Consider the following 18,897-nt stretch of genomic DNA (forward strand, 5'->3'; position numbering starts at 1 on the left):
ATCAGAATGGTGAACGACAACAAAAGAAGCATTGTGGAAGATGGTAACATCTCGCTTAAGCAAGTATGCAGCACCGGGCCTACGTCTTTGCCTGTAAATCATGACGAAAGGGCTACCCAGTGAAAATGCAAACAATTTCCTCTTGAAATTGTGGTGCAGAATTGCGTGTGACTGTTGACTGTAGTGTTGTACAATCAGTGGAGAAAGCGGGTATCTGGTCTACAGACCTGTATATGTGTGCTGCTGTATAAACTGCATTGTCCATACTATGTAAGTAAAATCTTAATCTGCAATGGAGGCCTATGTGTTTCAAAGATTTGAGCAGGAGGTTAATGTGTCTTTGAATTGTGTCCCAATGTCTTCTATGGACGCCTGTTGTATGGTTGGATCTTGAACATCTTTCTAATAGACACATTTCAGTATGCAAGAAAAAAGGCACCTTGAAAAACACCTTCACTATCATCTTTGATACAAATTGGAATTCTTCAGACATATTAACCATCTGTGTCCAGACATTACTGGGAAATGGGCACAAATTGAATGCTAATATTCTGGGGGCCACAAGGGTCTCCCTCCTGCACCACTCAGGGGCCGCTCTGCTCTCACAACACTTCCCTGTCTCCGTCCCAGGGTGCTGCTGTGAATACAGTGGGCTTGTGGGCTGGCGGGAAAGAGGCCTTCTCATTGGCCCGTCTTTGTTTGCTGCATGCATGTTATTCATGCTTTATTTGAATACATGCAAATGTGGCAGCGGTGGCCCTGTCAGTGGACCCTCCCACCTCCTGCACCTTTCCACTCACAGGCTGCCTCATCCACTCTGCATGTGCATGGCGCAGGGATAGCTATGGAAACTGAGGAGACTGGGACTGATTTGTCAGAGGGATTTAAAAGAGGTGTGAGATTCATGACTATGACATTTCAGACACCGCCATATCTCAGGGGGGAGTCTTGGGCAGGGAGGGAGGGAGGGACAGGGAGTAGGCTACAATGCAGAAAAAGTAGAGACACTGCGCACAGTGCCCAGCCCATCCCTATATCACTGCCATTCATCATCTGTACTGTACTGAACAGACTCTAAATGCTCTGAGGTGCCAGATATGGTGGTACCACAATATATGGCTTTTCAAAGAGGATTGATTAACCAGTTGGCATCTGACTAGCACAGCGAGGGTGACATGTGGCAAGCAGCACATGAAAGTGTTTGCATCCAAATCAAGCCTGTCCTATCATATCACACTTGAACAGATAATAGATTCTCTCTTTCCTGTTGATGCCTCCTTCACTCATTGGCAGACTGGTGTCTTCAGTCATTTAGTCAATAGAAAAATATAAATGTATAATTCTGCTTAACATGCAATTGAAGAGAGGAAGTCAAGCTACAGTCTCAGTTATGATGGCATTTTGTGTCTAACTGATGTGGGCCACCCTCAGTCTAACTAGGCCTAATAACTTTGGAATGTATTGACATTTCTGCATGTTCAGGCAATTATTCATATTCAAATGGAGGTATATAGCTTTGGTTATCCTGGATGACCATCCATCCACTTCATTTGATTCAGACTGGTTGGAAGAAAGGAATAACATCAGCGTTGTGTATATGTGAGTGTTACCCTGCTCGTTCTCCCTTCTCTATTACACAACAACGAGGTCCAAAGGGCCACATCTGCAATAGGATGCAAGTATTTCATAATCCTGAACAGTGAGAAATTAAATTAAACCATCAAATGACCACGTATATTCACATTCACATCTTCCCATAGTGTCCCTGGTTAGGGATTTAGGCTACATAAATGCAGCTAATTCGGCTGAACCAAGCCAAATTGGATTGGCATGACTCTGTCGCACGTTTGCTATAGCTTGTCCTCATACTGATTCAGGATTTTGACTACATGAATGAGTGCACATGTACACGCATAATTACTTAAATGTACAGCGGTAATTATGTTGTGCTGAGTGCTTCTCGGTGTTCATCGCATCTGGTATGTAATCTTTTGTCGCGCACGCGTGTTTGTGTTTGTGTGTGTGTGTCTCAGCATGAACGGCTGTGTTCTGAGTAATAGGAACTACTGTACATAGAACTATGATATTTTATCAGGAACTACATGTATATACATAGTTTGTTCTTTATCTAAATGACCATTTAGACATGATTCGTTTTATTAAAGTTGTTTAAAAAAAACGTTATTTCCAAGCCATTTTCTGTCCAAATATACATCCTAAATCTTCTTGTGCTTCATACATCTCTGATACTCTTCTCTACTGTTACCCTACCGTTCCCTTTACTGACCATATAATAGGCCTACTGTATGTTGAGACAGTGAAACTAAATGGGAATTTTAGAGGTACAATATGGTGGTTGTTTTTGTTGTACTGTACCTCGACAGAACATGAAATTGAACTAGATTGGCCGGATGTATGAACTTTGAAGGATGTGCACTTAATTTAATTTCAATTTAATTGTATTTCCTAACACTTATCTACTCTATATGTTTGCAACATGTTATCAGAATGTAGGCCTCCCTCTGAATTAAAATGTTCAGTGATCATTAGAAAAAGAAATTGAGCTAAATCTGTTCAATGTAATGTTTAAGCTATTTCATTGACTTTATGGTTTTAAATCTGGCTATTGATTATTTTCGAGATACCTTGATTTCATCTTCATATTCCACAAGGGGGGTAGGTAATTATAGCAAAATGGCTGGCTCTACCAAAATGCCTAAATGGTAAAGAAACATTTTGAGGACTACCTCCCCCAACGAATTTTGCACATAGGCTATGTTCCTATACACATACGTGTTTTGAATGATAATTGTCTGCACAAGTCTCTGCGCTTGAACTTGACCGTCGGAATTGCATGGGAAAGGAGAGGCGAATTTGGCCCTTGCTCCCTGCCTTTATGCTGCGCAAGTTGTTCTCATTAGCATAAAATTCAGCCCGCTTGTAATTAAAGAGGGGAGGCAGATAGAAGCCCGTCTTTTTTCTCGTGGCAGGGAACGAATAAGCATCTCCCTCTCTGCAGCAACTCTCCAGGACATACACTGTAAGTTTATCAACTGTATTCTTCTTCTTGCGGGTATAGGCCTCAACGCAGGCTACTGTTCAACCTTCATTTTACAGACTTTTTTTTGTATTATTCATTATGCATCGACTACCATCTGTGGATTATTGCTTATAATTTCAGAGTAAACCTTTTGCAATTTAACAATGTACGCTACATTAATTACATTCAATGGGTATAATGTTGAGTCGTGCGTAATGCTACTAGCTAGATCATGTAATTATTCTGAATGTACATTTCCTTCACACATGTTATGTTGTGCATATAAAATGAATTCCATATTTGATATGTATCATTGCTGCGGGGAGACAAACGTAGAGGTTATACCTTACCTATCAAGTTAAAATTATTAGCCTATTTCCATTTGTTATCATTCACACGGAATTCTTGTGAGATGGCAGGCCAACTCAAGTTCAGAGCTGCGCAAGTTGAGGCTCTTTATTACATTACACTTATTTATTGATGTGTCATTGATATATTCACATTGACATATGCCATGTATTTTCATCTCATGATTTATTGTTTCAGATGTCAGAATTGTGTAGACAGAATCCAGAATTTGCCCAAAGTGAATGTGCTTGCTCCCGTATCAAACTTGCCTCTAAACCTCACTCCATTGATGATATTGATTATATATTTATTGATGATACAGGTGGGCGTTATCCATCTGAGAGCCTCTGCGTTAAGTCAATTGGAAATGTCTGCTGATAGTATACTGTACATTGCAGGTCATAAGGCATGGCATCGGTGCAATGCCTGCTACCCTGACTCACTTGTGTTGCTGGCATAATGAATGTTGATGTTAGATTTGGTTCAGGTTCTCCGTACTCAACTGTTTAGGTGGAGGGTGGTAGCAGCTGCATCAGGGTAGAGAAGGGTGAATAGTAACGGTTACTAGGCCTAGACCCTGGCAGTAGTAGTCATGGGTGCTATCTATGAAGGTATTTTTTCTGGTTTATAAGACATTGCATAACAAGTAATTTGGTGTAAATCAAACTTAGCTGCATCTCATATATGTATGAATCTTAAGTGGATTGAAGGGGTACGTGCTGTTCCCTCTGCATGCCATGCTCTGTAGATTGTTTGACTGAAGTTACACTCTTGAACTCTGGCATTTCTCTGGTAATACCTTCAAAATGTCTTCTCCCTGAATAGCATGCAGGAATATTTTCCGTTGATAATGGCTGATTCTATAGGTCATGCATTTGTGAGCATAGCTATGAGGCGGTTTCCTCGACTCATTTCACCCAGCAGTTAATCTTTTGATAATATTCTGAAGCTAATTTAGATTTTAAACTGAGCCCTGTCATCAAAATAGGTCTTTATAGGCTATAGGCAGTTAGTACTAATTGGTGTAGGGTTAGCGGGCTAGGGTATCCCACCCTCAAATATTTGGTCTTCCCACCCTCAAATATTTGGTCTCTCTTTGACTTGATGCATGACCCATGAGACTCCTTAATGCCCTTATGTGAGGTCAAGCCCTTTGAAGTATGGCTATTGTAATTCTCAAAAGTGGGACCCTTGATTTGGTCACTTGTAAACCATTGAACCTGACTCTAGTGATTCAGTGGTGTTATGCGGTTATATCTGGTAGTATACATTAAAAAAATTATTATGTTCCATGCAGAATATTATGGCAATTCTGTGTCTATAATTAAGTAATTCTGTGTCTATTGATTTGGGGGTTGATTTGAAATTCTGTCTATCAATGACTGATCAACTCACCGCCAAGAGGGGATTGATAGACACAAATGTATGGGACTAATCGTTGTGCATGCTTTTGCATCATTTAAAATGGGATGTTTGTCTTTTTATAACTCACTGTGTTAGGTTGGGCAATATTGCCTTTGATTCTACTATTATGCATTCAATTATAACATTTACATATAGCAGTTTATATGCTCAAATTCTAAGATAATTAAAACATGCATATATGATGGAAGGAAATGAATATGATTATAGTAATTTATAGTCTAATACTGCAGTGTGGCAGTTAAATGATGTTTGTCGTTCTCTTTCTCCTCATCAGAGGGAGACAAGATAAAATCATTGTTTATTAAATTCAACTCCAAGTAGCCCTTTCCTGCAGTCAAATTACCTAGTGGCCTAATGGGTGGAATGTTATTCATATTTTTCATAATTTCATAATTATCAACTTTAAAAAAAAAAAAAAAAATCCATTGTTTCGATGTCAAACGGTTTTGTTATATTTCAGTCTTCTGTAATGTATATAAAGTCTAATATTGGGATGCAAACTTAAAATTGAATACATTTCAACTATATATCTGACATGGTACAGGTGTCTTCCTTTTTCAAAGCCCGTAACCATGTGTGTGAGGTGTATACTTTTGTTTCAAAGTAGATTTGTTCAAGACTACCAAGAAACACTGTGTATGACCCTGATTTAGCCCACTGCAAATTAATTAAAGGACTCTCTGTCATAATAATATGCTTAAATACACATAGTGTACATTTGGGATATTTATAGCAAACCATATACAGACCATTCATCTGCAGTCGGTTAAGGTACACCAGAGGTATTCCACCAATAGCATCATCCAACAGAAATCCAGTTACTCCAAAGGAATTGCTGCAGTTACAGATATATTACAGATATATGAGTTTAATACTGTATAATAAGTCATATATTTCAAAACTCCAAACTGTCATGAAATGGTTATTTAATCATGGGGGTGGTAGGATAAAGTGGCAATAGCCCGATACAGTAAGAAGATGCTATTAGAGTGGTCCACTGAATTTCCTTTCAACACGTGATTACCAAGATGTTTTGACTTTGTTTACATAGATAACATATTACTCTTTCAAAAGCATAGAGATGTAGAGTGCACAAAGACACTGCAACTAGCACAATCACATTCTCTCTGAGGCACAAATACATTATATACACACTGCAATATGTTACATTGTCCAATCAGGCATTAGGACTTTTTATTACTATATTTTTCTGAATGATATTAGTGATTCCTGCTCCTCTGTCCAATCAGTCCTAAGAATTGTATGCTCATAAGCGAGATTCTTTTGAGTCCTGAAGGAACTTTTTGCTATGAGATTATATGTCCCATCAAGATTCTTTTGAGTCTAGCCCTGAAGGAACTTTTGCTATGAGATTATATGTCCCATTGATAGATTATTGATCGTTCAGATAATTATAAATATCTTATGTTAGATTGATCATATACTCCTCTATGTTTCACTGAATTGGAAAAGAGGTAACATGAGGGTGTTCTTTGATAAATAGAAATGCAATTACTGGATAAGTTGTTCCACACAGATCACATTTAAAACGGAGTCTCACTCTAAATGCACCTTTAATTTGAATGGCAATAGTGAACCTCTTTTTTCTGAAGTTGGGCAGCACCTGTCTAATGTATGTGGCTCTCATAGGTTTTACCACACCCTTTTTCAGCGAAAAGTAATATTGCTCTGCTCTTATGCCCAGGTTGAAACATGAAAAATTATGAAAAATCACCTTTCAATAGAGGAATGTAACAATAACGCTTTATAAGCATATTAATAATAAACCCCTCAGATTTTAAATCTATGTTAGCATGAAATTGATAAAATAGTTCCAATTATTCTTCACTATGTTAAATAAAAGTCAATGCAGAATCATATAGTTGATGTTAGGTTACCACAATTTCCACAATTTCCAAGATTGACATTCAATTATCGGTTGTTTGCTTTGTTTGATTCCCTTTCGATAAATGCATAGACCTCGTCACCAACTGTCTTGATATAATTTGATTGTGGTCGGTTCCAGTAGGCTACAGGGTTTTCAGGCGTTGGGATCTTCTAGCTGTATATTATCAAATGGGGATTTTTCAATAACACAGCATGACTCCAGTTTTATTTTATTTATATTTAAAACACCGAGGATAATCAAATTACGTTTTAACTGTTGTCTGAGTTATTAACATCATGTCACCTGGAGTCTTCTTCCAGCATACTTTTTAAACTTGTCATTTATGATTATTCTTGTATCTATTTTATGTCATCCACATTATTATTTAAGAAAACGTTTAATTGAGTGCAATTAATTAAATGACCAAATGTGATTAGGTCTATATCTCATAAAAATATGCAAAATGATGTGTCTCGTCTGTTCATAGACGGCTACAAATATACTACTAATTGCTACGACTAATAATGATACTTTCCTTACAATGTAATGAAAGTGTGACCAATAGCCATTTCATTTTGTATAATAGGTTAATCATAAATGTTAATCAGATTTCGTGCATTCCATGGACTAGTACTTTCGTCCGATGGGCGTCGCTGTTTCGGCAGTTGCTTCAGTCCTTGAATCCTTTCTCTTGAGGTGGTTTAAGATTAATACAAAATTCCCAGTTTCGAGATAGCCTTCTCAGATACATGCTGAAATTCGTGAGTCTCAAAACGGTCATGTAGGCTTATTTTATAGGCTTGTATTCACACTTATTTATCAATGTCTAGTAGTCAGTAGGAGCTATTAAAGCCAAAAATCTGCCTTTGCAAGGCATAGATAGGCTTGTAACTGGTTTCACAGTGAGATAAATTAAGTCTGCTACCACGCGATGCCATGAATTAGGTGAAATGTTGCATTTTCAGTTTGTATAAATTAACAGTTCAAATCAGGTTTATACTAAATATTACACCTATATTTCAATAAAAATACCTTGTTAAAATTACAATAGTAATAATAGATCTTAATATGTTTGATATGTAGGCTATTTAGGTTATTTCAAGCGTTGCGGTTGTGTGAAGTGTAGGCTGTCTGTCATTCTTGACCAACAAAAAAACGAGTTATTAATTATCCTTCATGGATAAGCTATAGATTACATTGATGAGTTCCGTTTTCCTCCAAGTTATAGCTTGCTGATAATTAGCTAAATTAATATGTGGATTTACGTCTGTTAATAAAAGTAGCCTATATTCTTTGTCCAATTTGTTCCTTGTATACACTGAGAACCGTTACAATATGTAGAGGCCCAAGTTAGGGGCCAGCTGCCCTTGACATTAATCGTTAAAGATGATGGTTATTATCAAAATCAAATTGTTTCTCAAAGGAACATTGAGTTGCAGCAAAGATGTACGTTTTTACTTCAGATTTATTCGAAAGATGTAGGCTATGACATTATTATTATTATTATACTTTTACCACTTTTCTTTGCGTCGTTAAAACTATATCTGGTCAGATGAGCTGCGAAAAAGACTGTAAATACAGTCAATCAAACGAAACGCTTTGATATGAATGTTAATATTATGTAAATAAATTCATGCTAAACATAGGCAATGCTAAACTACTCTCGTGCAAGTGACTATAGGCCTATTCAGTAATTAATTTCACCAGAAGTTTTTTTTGTCTGATGCCTTCAAAACTTGCAAAGGTTGTAATTTGTTATTACCATGGCCTAATTGATCAATGTGATGCCTATTATATTCAGATATTCAACAGAGATAAATTAAGAGAAATGTCAGAACCACAATAGGATGTCGTCTTCGTACATCTATTTAAATCATGATCAATGCCATGATCAAATATGAGGAGAACCCAATCAGATATGTTGAGGAAAGCTCATCTACTTGTTGCTTGTTGTAGTTCTGAACAAAATCATCTGAGCAGCAATATAAATGCCATTGTATCACACACACACACACACACACACACACACACACACACACACACACACACACACACACACACACATACATACATACATACATACATACATACATACATACATACATACATACATACATACATACATACATTATACATACATTATACATACATACATACATACATTATACACAAACCTGGCATTTTGAAGAAACTGAAGAAATAACATGCTACATGTGTATAAGCCTATCATAGTTTGTAGTGTAAATAAATGTCGGGGCACATTAAGTGAAACAGACATCTCGCTCTCAAAATGTTTTACATTTACAGTTTAGCAGACGCTCTGATCCAGAGCGATTTACAGTAGTGAGTTACATACATCTTCATGTGTTTTCGTACTGGTCCCCCGTGGGAATCGAACCCACAACCTTGGCGTTGCAAGTACCATGCTCTACCAAATAAGACACGTTGTTATTTGCCAAAATATCAACCATAGCTATATACTAAAATGCACAAAACGTTGTTTTTGCTAATAACCTACTGAAACCTCTCACGATACCATTGAATCGTCTAAGGAGGGTAACGATCCAGGTTCCTGACGTAAGCACGTATTCACTCACGTAGTAGAATACGAGGCGCTTGGACTAGCACGTATCTTTCAACTCAACGCGGAATCCACCTGCAATCAGGCTATCCGTCGTGTTTTCGAATGAAGTACCTGCTCATTTGTTACAAGCGTTAACTCTGTGGTCGCATGAGAAAACACTCTTCAACAGCACACGGTTGTGCGCGGTCTGAGGATGGAGACTTAGCCACCGAGACCCACGTAAGGCAACGTGAGCCAGAACTAATACAGAACCCAGAGGAAATCATCCTTTCTCCTAGTGGTCCTCGACAAGAGGAGGCTGCAGTCAGTGCTTCGCTCATTTGCTCGGCTGAAACGGTGTCTTATCCACCTCTAATAATTGCGCTTGCATGTTCCTTGTTATTTCTGAACGGGACTAAAGGCTTGGCGCGTATTCACTCTCTCGCGTTTTGACTCAGTGACTAGGCAAGCAGTTGACGCAAGTGTTACTTCAAGCAACAAGGCGCAGCACGGGGACCCGTGGTTGCAGTGACGGGTCCCTCTCCGCTGATGCGATGGTGCCGAAATGTAGGCCAGCAATTTTTAGAACTGTGCCATCCCGCCTTTCTGCGAGGATTGCAAGAGAGTCGACTTAAAATAATGTGTAGTTGGATGATGGAGTTGTAATTGTAGTCTATGTTAAGTGGGAAAAAAGGAAACACTTGAAGGGTAAAAGTTAAGATTCACTTGGAGATGTAGCTGGCTGGCATTTGTGGTGTATTGCGTCTTGGCGAGTGATGGGAAAAGGCTTTCAGGCATTCTATTTCTCTGCTCATGGATCTAAGTCGTGTTGGATCCCTTCTATAGATCTATCTACTTCTGCCTCCACACTAGCTTACATCTATCTCTGTCTCTTGTCTAGCGAATGGTTCAGAAAAAGATTATGGGCGTAACTAAAAAGGGTAAAGGAGAATTCACACAGATTTGGAACAATAGACATCAATTCACAATGGACAATGAATAGAGGAGCAGAACTGTTTGGGTTTCTGGACACGTCCTCGCCAGGCGCGCTCGTGACGAGGCCAACGACATGTGGTGCGGGACTGACTGGCAGTCTGGACACTTGCACAAATTAGACAGTCGTTTGGCCAGTTTTCTTGTCTCAGACCACTCAAGCAAAAGTAGACTAATGCCTGTGTTCGTAGTACTGCTCCGGATTGGATTGACTCATTGCATACCTTTGCTCTCTTTCAAAGTGTATCTATGCAAGATAGCTCCGGGTTTATTTCTCGCTGGCTCAGGTCAAACTCGTATAGCTGTAGCAAACTCTAAACTGCTGCTGCAGAACTCGAGTTTTTCTATCATCAAAAATTCTATAAACCTAACTGAAATTCAATGTGGACATCAGTAACGCCTATTTTATTGGATTTACGGTATGTAAGTATGCATGAAAATTATTATTATAGCAACGGGTGTCAAGCCTACTTGAGTTGGTTATAAGATCCAAAAAATGTCAACTTTGGTGGTACTTTGGAATTGCTTAGGTAGGCCTATTGCTTTTTATTATTATATATTTTTTGTAACTTATTACTAAAGTAGTCTATAATAATAATATTTGTTCTAATAGCGGAATAACAGCATTATAATCCACTTGCATTTATTGTTAGTTTTTTATTATTTATTGAAGTGGTTTGAAATTATATAGCCTACACATTTTGACTTCCATTGAAAAGTAAGAAAACATTAGCGGTATGTCGGCGTTAATATGTCATGTCTTAACGGAATCGTCCATTGTGCAGTCCGCGGAGTAATGATAGGGCGAACCGAGTGGCCCCAGCGCTGGCGTTTAAAGCAAACAGTTGTGCGATTGTTAGGAGAGCCTGGGAAAATGTTCTGGGGTCTGGGAGGTGGAGTGTCTTGACGCCAGACCCTCTTGTTAAGAAGACTTCTGTGCTCCCAGACACCATTGTCATGCTAATGAGCGCCAGCACGTTGTTGAACTTGATGTTGACTTTCTTTGGGGCTACATTTTTCTCGGTCACTTGTTTGTGGGAAAATCTTCTCTGGAGCTACAGTGTGAAATTAATTAATCAGCCTTTGCAGCGGACAACAATAGAGCCAAGAGAATCTTGGCAACACACAAAATACTTGTATTATTTTAGATAAACTTTATATTTCCAAGCCTCAAGAGAACCGAGAAAAATACTATCTATAGATATTCTCGGTTTATATTTGTTTTAGGACATTGTGACCAGTTGAAATAGAGTTCAGCTTACATTTATTTCATGTGATGGTAGGCCTATATTATTTCTCTTAGTCTAGCTGCCTGGACTTGTTTTTTTTCCTGAACTTTATTGGTGAATCAAAAAGCTTAATTGCGTTTTAAATGGGCAAAGGTTTTGCAATTGAGTGGTAGCAGGTGTGCGTGTGTGTACTCTCTCCTCTCCCCTCTCTCTCCCTTCACCCACTGGGTAAAGGGATGCATGTCACTGTAATTTTCATATTCAAAGGCCGAAAATATTTATAAGTAGACTAAGCATGTACAATGCTGCCAGTTTTCCATCACAAAATAGTTGTGCTCCTTTCGTTTAAAATCAGCTGCTAAAATAGGCCTACCTATATGTCATCTTCGGTGCGTTTTGGACGGTGCACCATCTGAATAGATTTTGTTCTGATATTAACAATGTGTTCTTGCATAAGTACACCTGTTTATGTGTAACATCAACTTATATATATATATATATATATATATATATATATATATATATATATATATATATATATAGTTGACATTGTATTTTATGCATATATTCAACAGGCAACAGGTGCTGAAATCTGAGAAAGACTTTCATACAAGCAAGGTAAATTATTTCTATGCAATTTATTTGCGGTAAATGTGTCCGTTTTAAACTAGTAGGCTAACATTGCTTTAGCTGTGATCTTTAGCGTTCATTCATTTCAGAAGAATAGAAGAAACATAAGTCATGTTGGATTTTCTGCACCTATGGTATTAGCCATAGCTATACCACTTATGTTATTTTATCGATGTGGGGTGAAAGTTAAAGGGTGTGAATAATGTTAAATAAATTGTTATTTTATTCTCAATATATGCTATCGTATGGCATAAAGTCAGTTGTAGGCCATGCCTTTTAGTAGCCTATTCAGTTCACGTTAGGCTACAAATCCTTGTGAAGCTATGCGAGTATTGGTATATACACCTTTGCAAAGTCCCAATCTATCTCTAGACCTGTGTTATCATTGTATAAATGACAACGATGTATGGGGTGGATTTATACGATAGTGGACTATTCGTACATTCAAGTCAAAGCAGCTATCAGCAACAGCAGCCTACAAGTAACAGAGGCTGATTCGTTTGAGGGCCTATAGACGTTTTCATTCTAACGGCTGATTTTATCGTTTCTATAGCTAGCCATCAAAGCCATATTATTATTTTATAACTACATTTTAATTATTGTTAGGAGGAGCCGGTTATTCGATGATAGAAATAAATCGAAAATGGGCTACTTTGCCATGACCAATGAGCAATATGAATAGTACACAATATTAGAACTATTTACATTGTACATTTATAGATGTTATCATAACATTATTGATTTAACAATATGGTGTAGAATACTATTAATCATTGTAAAATGTATGAAACCTTTATCAATTTAGCCTAGGCTACTTCTATTATTTAGGCCTACTATGTGGAGATGACATACACATTAGTCAAATAAAAGTTAAAAGGTAAGGCACTACCGAAAATATTTCCCTCTATAAATGTATAGGCTACCAGAAACCTGCGTCCAGGCATACAGTAAAGGCTATGCCATGTGGACAGTGCACCTATCATGGAAGCCTATAAAACAGGACATGACGCAGGAAGGGGGCGTGCCTGGTCCTTTGATGGTCAATAATGAATTCACCTAAGGCTGAATTATGAGGTGGTTTTGCACCAAGGAAAGAGGAGGGCCTGGAAGTATTCTAAATCAGTACTTAAAAAAAATTACTGTTAACTGTACCCAGATATAGGCCTATAGACCGTCACCTGTACAAAATTAGGAAGGTAAGACAAAAACAAAGATGAAATATGAATCTATTGTCATAATACCTAATGTATACTATATCTGACATTTACAGGTGCAAATGTTGCTTTATACTGGTTTAGAATAACTAAATCAGGACCCATGCATAAATGACCGTCTCAAAACATTTCAAGAAAACAAATTTGACAATTTCTCAGCTATGGTCTACCGAATCCCGTAGCCGACTAGGTGAAAAATCTTCCGATGTGCCCTTGAGCAAGGCACTTAACCTTATTTGCTCTTCGTCTGCTAAATGATGTAAATGTAGTCTCCCATTGGCCATAAGTTCACCTATAATGTCAGGTATTGAGGTTTACATGTTACTCAAATGAAATATGATTGTTGTTGTAGAAAAGTAATTTATAGGCCTGTCATCACTGGTGAACATGCTTCGATCTACTTGCTTATGTCTTCAACAAAATCAAAGTCTTCAACGATCTCATCTATAGCTGGGTTGCCTTGTTTCTTTGGTTAATATTGTAAATATATTGATTGCAGTCCCAGAACAGCAACACATCTACCCCTACACAAATCCAATTTAACCAGACTATGCTAAATAATCATAGGGCGAGAGCGCGAGCTCTCATTGGCTAGCTCAGCATCTGTCAGTCATTTTAATCTGTGCCGTGGTAGATTAACAGAATAAATAGATGGCGTGAATATTGGCTTTGTATGAGGAGACGCGGAAAAGTCTAGGGCGGGCCGTGCCCAGCTCCTGTTAACGGGGAATTGGTCTTCTGATACATTAGTGATAACGGTTTATAGGCTACTGTAGCCCGTAGTGACCATGCACAAAATACAATCGTTTTTGGTTTGACAGAAATCTCAGTACCAATTTCTACTGTAAATTATAAACCTTGTGTGTGATGTTTTTTTATAGGTAATAATGGAGTAATTTCAGTTCATTTCACACCATGCATTACACGTAAAGGTATTTTATATATTTATTAATGTTTTTGTGAATATTTAAATTATTAAATGTTATCATGAAGTTCTCCATAGTAGCCTAGATTGCTAACTGTTTCCAATGGCTATCAAAAAACATTAGGGCCCATTATGACGACTGGAGAAATATGCTATATTTGGACCTATGAGAAAATATTTAGGCTAATAACACATCCTTGTGAAAAATCCAAGAATTGTACCCTAAATCATGTTAAAGGCTATTACTTGAAATGCCTATATGATACGTTGACTCTAATGATCTTTTAACCTTCCAATTATGAAACGAAGATAAATGATTAAGTATGGATTGATGACAGTGGTTATATCCCTTGAAAGAAAACATTGTTATAACTTTGTCATAGACTGGTTTGGTATGTTTCTGTAAAAATCAACTAGCCTAACAAGTTTATATTATAATAATCATAATATTGGCAAACCAACTCATTTCTTCCATTGCCCCTATAATATTGAAATGATAGCTTTCTGAAAACAGTTAATTTGACGTTAGTACAAAGTAGCTTCAAGGCCTATATATTCGTAACAGCATATGAATCATTCTCACCCTTGTATAAAAAATAATTAAAGTTTGGGTGTTATTGATGGAGTAGCCAAGAAGGCTACATTATAGATCATATACCTTTTCGAATGCGTCGAAAACGAATCGAATTTTGGTTTGTGTAAGAGTAATGCATAAAGCTTTGTAACGAACTGTAGGTGATGAAATTTCACACAACATTCACATTGTCATACTGTACTGTAGTTTTAGGCTATACATAACTAGGTACGGTCTGTGTTTTCATTACGGTCATGCATGAGACGGTTTCGAGGTTTGAAATTCAAGTTAATGTGTAGGCCTAATATCAATAGTGGGTATTTGGCCTATAGGCTGAGGGGTCGCCTCAAAATATGAAAAACGATTGATACTTTTAAATAAGCGCTATTATTCACCTGAATGAAACGTGGTTGTAGGCCTACAGTAGACTCAGACATGTCCCATGTATGAGAGCCTCGTTATAATGCTTTGAATTTTGATTCAGTGAAATGGTTCATTCCATTGTCTGGCCTCGGTTTTACGTTTCGCATGTGGGAGATTCCATTTTCTCATGAAGAATAGGGTATGTCTCAGCAGAATCAAACATCGTCCATTGGTTGCCTCTGTAGCCTACTGTTTTAGTATTGCACTTACACGTCATTGATACACCAATATTTATTTCATAACTTTAAGGTGTGTGTGTGTGTGTGTGTGTGTGTGTGTGTGTGTGTGTGTGTGTGTGTGTGTGTGTGTGTGTGTGTGTGTGTGTGTGTGTTGTAGATATAAACATGTAGTTATGTATACTAATGTTAAGCCTACTATGAAATTATCCCTCACAAACGAAATTCCACACTTCTCAAAATGTATCCAGGTCTAGTTGGTTTAGTTTAGTCTTAACCATGTCCTTAAATTCATGAGTTGAGGAATTCAGATAAAAACACTATTTCATATAACTAGCCTACCATTTTGACTGCGATGATAGGAATGATAGTATGAATACAGCAATTTCTTTTCACTGATTTAAGAGCAAAGTGTGATTGAGGATTTATATAAAGCACATCATCATTAGGCTGAAAGAGCAGTAACTGCACTAGTGATTCGGTTATTATTCAAAAAGATAATTTATGTTAATTTGGCACCAAATACTCCAAAGTTGGTAAAATTATGTTTCACATGATCAAATAATGATGATGAATGATTAAGAAATGATGAATCTTTCCAATCTTTATTACACTTATTAATCCGTTGTTTTACCTGGCTTATGTCTTCAACTCTTTAACATGATGCAATACAATGCACATTACATGCTTTCTGGTGAGCATAGCCTAACTCCAGCGACATATATATAGATATAGATATATGCTACTGATTTCGTATTCATATTCAACAAGAATGGGTGTGGCAAAGAAGTATGGTGACCTCCATAGTGGAAAGTGTCATATAGGCCTATAATGTTATTGAATGGCAACTCGTCAATGGCTTTTCATGATAATCTGCGTTTGGAGTGACTGGCCTGTTCCTACAGCGAATAATCAGATGAAAGTAAGATTGCGTGTTGACCTCGATCAGATAGGCCTACGTTTTCTCTCCCTGCATTGTACAATAATGGCATTGGCGTTTTATATGACAAATTGAGCTACATACTGGCCTAGTTTAATTGAGCTACATACTGGCCTAGTTTTTTTTTTTAGTTGAGGGGAATTAATTTTTGTGCATTATGATATCCAATGTTCTTTTGATAGTGGAATGGATTTTAAGCCGGCTTTATTCAATGAGCTGCAATACATCAAAAGAGAGAGTAGTTCTTTTTTCACTGATGTCTATGCATTGTGAACCAGAGAGGGAAGCTCTGGTGTTATGCTATTTTGGAATCTGAGGCTATTGCAGAGCGCTTGGTCACGGCCGTGTTCACCACAGTGTCCCAGGGTTTCTCAACCATGTGTGTCAATAAGCATACCTAATGCTGGTGACATCACATTTCTATTGGCCGTGTGACCCCCGTGGCCTGTGAGAGTTTCTCCCTGCCCCTGCCAAGCTCCCGGTGTCTCTGACCATGACAGTTGCGTCTCTTTCGCCTCTCCTCGTTTTGTGCTATCGCTTGGACTGTGAGGAATTTCTCGATAACGTGTTATGACCGGTGTACTTCCATAGTGCTCCCGGAGACGGTGTGCGTAAACGCTTTGTTTGATGAATGTACCGGCAATGTATGGAACATCTTTTGAGCTTTTGTGGATCCTTGGCTCTCACTCTAATGACAGAATGGCTTCGTATCAGGAGTTGAATGGGAATTCAGAACTTGCTTGTTTGCCTATGTGAGCCATCATGGAATGTTTATGCAGGCCTATAGCCTTTAGTGTGCCATTTGATTACTAAAGATGAATCCCTAGAACAGAGGGCTGTATCATTATTTGAATGTGAGTATTACATTTTTTTAAATAATGTATATGCCTTGTTTATTAGTCTATATTGTTGTGGTGTCAGAAGTGGCCTTGTGTTCTTTAACGAATCATCAGCAAGACAGTGTTGGAAATGAAGAACAGTCTGTACAGTATAAAGACTCATGGATGCTATGTGTAGAAATCAATAGACTTTTGCTCTTTCATCATATGGAACAAAGCATTTCTATTAGTTGGTGGATATTTTCAGATATTATCAAGACGTTTCCATTTATTTATTTGAATTTGATTGAATCCAGGGCCAATGCCTGAATATAGCATATTATTCATGTCCTCTTTTCCATTTAATTCCATATCCATTCAAGATAAAATTGTCAACAGCATGTGCTTTTAATGCAGTTCATTTAAAGGTGAACTGACGCTGCTCTCTGTCAAGTATGTTGTTGACATTTACTTGTAGTCGTTACAGCAAGCTGCAGCTCATGCTTTTATAGTTTGTCATGTTAGACCCTTTTCTCTAGTAATTTACTCAACATTGAAGCTAGTTTATGGTATGAACTGGTCGATTGGAGCTGCCATTTAAAACAGGGCTGTGGTTGTTTGGGGTGCATTGTGATATTTAAGGGATAACGAAGAAAAGCCTTTCTGGCCTTACCTATCCATGACGTTTCTGTTGCAGACTTGGTACTGTTGATATGGTCGGTGTTGATATGGCTTGGCATTTGTGAGTTCAAAGTGAAGCCTTTGCTGTGTGAAGGACTTGTAGGCGGGGCTATACTGTACTAGGCCTAGATGATTAAGAACAACTAATTGAACTTGGGATGGCAGTTTTGGGAGCATGTGCATGTAGGGAAGCATTGCTTTTTCTCTGATGACTTCTAGTTTACGCATGATGAGATTGTGTACACTGTCCACCACGCTCATTTCAGCCTATTCAAAGAATTTTAATATTACAGTCATAAATAATACATTCGCGTATACATAAGCAAGCTCTTGAAACCGGGCCTTATAGCGTAACCTATTACACACGCACGCGCGCATGCAAGTGTGTGTGTGTGTGTGTGTCTGTGCGACAGAGCGTGTTTGATAGCGAGAGCTCGCGCCTGCATACAAGCGAATGTAATGGCTCCATGTGACCACAACAGAAGCACTGAAGCAGCATCGGGCACGCGGCGGTCCCTTTAAGATACGTGGGTTAGTTTCTCTCTTTGGTTATCTAGCTGTATGAGTTTATGTGATATCATAAAGCTAGAGAACCGAATGTATAAACTAATTCTGCAGACTTCAGGAACCACCAATGGAGCGAAGCGAATCTGGACCGGGGGATGTCGGAGGAAGGCACCGAGCCCAGGAACTAAAAGCAGACTGTGCCCGCTGAAAGCACCGGAAAACGCCGCTGTTCCAGGGGGGGTAAAGATGTAATAAATGTTGCCTCAGATCGGATTAATAGCCTGGAATGCCATTCCCAGGAAATGTATGGGGAGACATTGGACAGAATCGCATAATCGTTTCTATCGGAGATTGACTCCATTCAAACACAGTGATGAGGGGTGGTCGCGACAGTGGTACCCGGAATCTATATATGCGGATATGGTTGCCTAATGATGATTAATTGAAGTGATTTTGCATGATGTATATTTCATTAATTATGTAATTGGGGTTCGGTGTATGACCCGGGTGTGAGAAGAAACGG

General features: G+C 38.2%; 1 long non-coding RNA gene across 13 annotated transcripts in view; it reads left to right on the forward strand.

Moving 5' to 3' along the window:
* The first annotated feature begins 2,870 nt into the window (after positions 1-2,870).
* Positions 2,871-18,897, forward strand: part of LOC129810865 (uncharacterized) — a 52,148-nt gene continuing 36,121 nt past the window's right edge. Inside the window, exons 1-2 of one of the 13 annotated variants that reach the window (XR_008752800.1) lie at positions 2,871-3,040; positions 12,062-12,104. This is a non-coding gene — a long non-coding RNA (uncharacterized LOC129810865). The other 12 variants (XR_008752796.1, XR_008752799.1, XR_008752798.1 and 9 more) reach the window with 12 other exon arrangements.

The sequence above is a fragment of the Salvelinus fontinalis genome, chromosome 14, assembly GCF_029448725.1.
Source record: "Salvelinus fontinalis isolate EN_2023a chromosome 14, ASM2944872v1, whole genome shotgun sequence".
Taxonomy (NCBI): domain Eukaryota; kingdom Metazoa; phylum Chordata; class Actinopteri; order Salmoniformes; family Salmonidae; genus Salvelinus; species Salvelinus fontinalis.